The sequence below is a fragment of the Solanum verrucosum genome, unplaced genomic scaffold, assembly GCF_900185275.1.
Source record: "Solanum verrucosum unplaced genomic scaffold, falcon-dt-bn FXZP01000007.1, whole genome shotgun sequence".
Classification (NCBI taxonomy): Eukaryota; Viridiplantae; Streptophyta; class Magnoliopsida; order Solanales; family Solanaceae; genus Solanum; species Solanum verrucosum.
Window position 1 is genome coordinate 2,737,866 of NW_026020177.1, and position 5,108 is coordinate 2,742,973.

Sequence of the window (5,108 nt, forward strand, 5' to 3'; positions counted from 1 at the left end):
AAAAAATGTTATTGTATTAATTAGTTATTCAACTGAATATTTATAAAAGTTATCTTTCTTAGGTTATTTAAGAAATTATTAATAAATTATTCATTTTCTTTCTAAAATAGTTATTGATACTTTGCGGTCTCAATTTGATTTCTCACAATTTGGTATCATGAATTTATGATCAGTATTTTATTTTATAAAATTAAAGTAATAATATATTTTTTTATAGAATATATGATAATTAACAAGTGAAAGATAAATAGTATGAGCAAATTAAACTGCTTTAAATGAAAATTACATTAGAATGTGTTTGCTTAAAATACAATATAAATTTTGAGGGTGAGAATGAGGAAAATAATAGCCATCGAAAAGCTATTGATATTATGTTTTTTTAACGTGATAGATTGATTTTGGAAGAAAATAAATAGTTGAATCACTCCTAAAACAGTCATAAAAATTGAAAGAAAAATGCTTCAATAAGTAAGGAGAACTAATGTATAACATTTAATATTATCATATGGGAGGATCAGATACTTTGTTCCATTTGTTTTTCTTCGCGTAAGATTTACCAAGAAAAGATAAAGTATAATTACTTTCAGTTATGTGCATTCCTAATGAGAGTTTTGTTATGACAGCCAGTTTAATAAAAATGCCATAGTTTTTTTAATAAAAAAAACAAATTAATATCACTAGACAAAGCGTCTAGCGACCTTTTATAAATAATAAAATAAAATCTTCAACGTGAATAAGTATAAGCAAGGGGGGTTAGGTCTTACCTTACCAATCCTAATGAAGTAACAAACCTCTACTAATTAACAAACATGGAGAAAAAAAGAACTAGAGAAAACTAAGTATTCTATATGATCATCACAGAGTTTATTATACACTCTATGATGATATGACTAATGAGGATACTTAAATAATGCAAAAATATAAACGTTAAGAAGAAGATTGAGTTATCAATATCAAACTTCTTTTCATATATGTATGAACTAAAAAAAATAGTTTGTCCTAGAGTAACCTGAAGTATTTTCCTCTTCGTCTTCTTCTTCAAAAATATGTCTAAAAACACTTGATCGTTCATCACTTCTTCTTGGATTTATTGGATCTTGTCGAAGTTGTTGAGACTATCATATGATTATGCTTTGTCAGTCGCTTAGGTAGGTATCTTGGAATAAATTCCTTAGTCACCTTACTATCCCAAGTATGTTACCTTCCATGTGTCTTTTTTATTTTTATTTTTTTGCTTTTGTTGCTTCCACTTCTTTGTTGCCTAGGTGAAAGATCATCATCCCTAATCACTTTATCAAAACATATATCTAACGTATTATCTTCTTCATCCTCAAAGAATTTCTTTCCCAAATCAATACATTGGCTAATTCCCGATGCTAAGGCTCCTGACTCATTTTTCTTTGTGATCACACTTTTAGGCACAAATATTGAAGTTTCTGGGGTTAATTTGTTATTCAGAGAAGGAGGTGAAACTTGTTCTTCTTCATCAACCTGTTAGGGCATATACTATTAATCATGTGTTTAAAAATAGTATTCTAATAATTTTCAAGATTAAATATCTTAGTGGGAGATTGTTAGGGTATATACTATTAATCATGCATTTAGATATAGTACATTATAACAATCGTGATGGTTAAAAGTCTAAGTGGGAGATTGTTGAGATATATACTATTAACCACGTGTTTAGATATAGTATTTATTATAGAATAATTATTTATTTATTTTAATAGATCATATATTCGTTTATGGTGCTTGTTTACTTATATAGTAGATGATTTAGTGTATAGAGTTTAATTTTATACACAGAGGATTAAATCATCGGTTCTTATAAGTATAAAGTTTTTTTTTGTTCACAATTTAAGATGAAAATTGGACATGCCATCGGTACGATTGTAACACAAGATTATATGTAGTTTATCTTGATTATGGAAATGGTATAGTTCCAACTTCTTGTGCTAGTGCATTTTGTATGTATCGAATGAGACCGAGTAGAGATAGTTGTTTTAGACTGACTGACAAATGCAATTATCTAAACTATTAAATGTACTTATATTGTTAATCCTGATATAACTATTATGATCTATATATGTTAATCATCGTTTTGATTTATTAAAAGGTGAGATTCTAAGATGGGTCAATATTCTTGGTAGATTGGATGATGATAATATATATTGGTGAAATAATAAGTTAGTTGATGGAATCCATGTCTTGATATAGAGATTGATGATATGCCTTTTTGAGAAGCTTAAAAGTTTTCATTGTGTCAAACCTTGCAAGTGGATTTAAGAATCCGACACATGAAATAAGTTAAGCAATGCTCTAAAGGAAATTGATCATTGAATTAAGTTCGTCAGTAATTTAATTTATTGATTAGTATCTGTAATCTTAACATGAGAAATTACATATGTGTCTAATGGGAAATTCTGAAATATAAATAGAGGAGTACAATTACGAATTTCTAGTGGAATGATTTGTAATTTATTATGGTAAAAATAATTCAAATTAATTATTTGGAATTATTTTCATAATAGGAAGCCTCGGTAATTAATTATGTGGTCCCTACCGTGCCCATAGTTATCTAAAACTCAGAATTTATTGTAAAGGGAAAAAGGAGAAGTATGTGTCTTTCTCTATTCTAAGGAAAGGGAGAAGTATGTATCTTTCTATGTTCTAAGGCAAGGGAGAAGTATATCACTTTTTCTATTCTAAGGAAAGGAAGAAGGCCATGACTTTTTCTTTTCTAAGGAAAGGGAGATGTACATGTCTTTCTATTCTAAGGAAAGACATGGTATTCCTTTTCCTTGGACTAAGAAGAAATCTCTATAAATAGGGATTCTTCTAACCCTTGAAAAAAATATAATTTTTTCCATAAAATACTTGTCCACCCAAGTATTGAGAGGGTTCGGAAGTGAACTTGGGATCACTATAGAAGACCGTAGAACTGTGGTCTAGTTTGTGGACTAGCTTATGAATTTGCTTGAAGTTTCTAGTGTCGACTAGCTTGTAGATTCACTTGAAGGTATCGGCTCACGCTTCAAGAGGTAATTCTGAAATTAAATTCAGAAAGTTTATATGCCCTAACATGATTGTACTTGTTCTAGTATAAACAATGTGTTGTCTATTATTCATGTAAGTTGTATGATTATGGTATGCTTCCGTTGTGCATATAGTTTTTCAACAATTGGTATCAAAGCCAGACTTACATCTTTATAGATAACATAAAATATATGTATGTGCAATTGTCTGTATGATTCATGGTTGGTAAATATATTTTTATCGCGAAAAAAGATGAATCAGATGAAACTTTAATGTTTTTGATTCGTTGACTAAAGTACATACGCTCTTAAATTTTGAGATGATCAAGAGGGCAAAATGTGTTGGCGACAATTTTCACTTTCACGTGGGAATGGACAGCAATAGTAAACATTTGTCCTAATGATTATTTGAAGTCCTTTATTTTTTAAATTAATGGAACCCAAATTGAAAACTTTTCATCAGTTAAAAGAAAAGTTAAAGTTCAATGGATTTGTTTTATTTAATAAATGAAAGTACGAACTTCTGCACATGTAATTGATTTTTTTTTGGCGGCTAGTTGCAATTTTTTTTGGGTTGTTTCTTATTAATCCATCAAATTTGCAAAGCTTGATAAGAAAGGGAATCATAGAGGTTGTTGATGAACAAATTATCATTGAACTGATTGTGAATTTTGTTTTTCAACTTAATAAATTTTGTTCTTGACTAATGTTGGCTCCAAACCTTGTTAAGTGGTGGTGGTAGTCACTCTTCAGATCAATTGAATTTTATTTTTTTTTGTTCAATAATTATTTGAGCATGCTATTCATTACATATATATCAATTTGTATAAATTAAGAATTTTTTGGTTAATAAATAGTTATCACTTAAGCGATTTATTTATTTGAAATCGTTGAAAATTCTTTAGACTTTATACATGTGATAATATATTTTGTGATAGATGAATTGAGAATTATGATTAATAAATAGGATTCACTAAAATGATCTATGTATTTGAGTCATTAGAACATCCTCAATTCATCAAGTATCAATTATTCTAAGTGAATATTAGTGGTAAATATATATTTACGTAAATGTTGATTTACCTTAAAATACTAGTAATGCTTATATAATTCATGAGAAGAGATATCAAGGTTTTCAATCAAAAGAGAGAAAAATAATATATTGGATTCTCAAGTGTATTAATTTAGAGAATAATTTATTATAAGAAGGTATTGAGTGCCTCAGCCAAAGGAATGATACAACATATGTTTCATGCTCATGAGATAATTATAAAAAGAGAATGAAAATCTGAATCATGTTATTTTAATTTTTAACTATGGTCTAAAATGATTGTTTTACAAATTTGGTCATATTTTAGGTGGTCATGAATTTTCTGATCTCTGATTGACTTGAAATTTGATGGTTCCATCGAAAATTATTTAGATGGGTTTTAGACTTTTAGGTAGTTTGTCAGATTAAAATTTGATCTGAATATGATAAAGTCATATTGTTTTAATTCCTAAAGATACTTAAACCACTTGAATTTGAATTTGGTCATAGCTTTGGAAATATTTTTTATAGACTCCAATTGACCTGAAATTTGGTAAGTTCATTGGTGATGGACTAGTAAGAAATACACATTGCTATGTGGTTATAGTTTTGAGGCCCTTAAAATGGTTTTTAAGTCACTCTTTGGAATTAAAATGTGATAATATAATCCTTTATATCAGTTTTATTTATGTTAAATGTGTTACATGATTACACATGATGAGTTAACATGAATTGATATACGATAAGGATATGGATCTGATTATTTTTCTTAAATCGTTTCAATATGAATTTGATCATAACTTTGGAGATTGATATTATTTTTAAACTCTAATTGATCTGAAATTCAGTAGGTTCATCAGAAACAATCAAATTAAAAATATTCATAGTTATGAAGTGATTTGGCAATTTGAGGTCGTTTAGATGAAGTTATTTTTTTTATATATATTTTGTATCTTGAAAATTAATTTAAATGAAAATTACTCGACTATGATACAGAGGTGATAGAGTTTGTTCTCTATGGTCTTCATGACTAAATTTTAGTG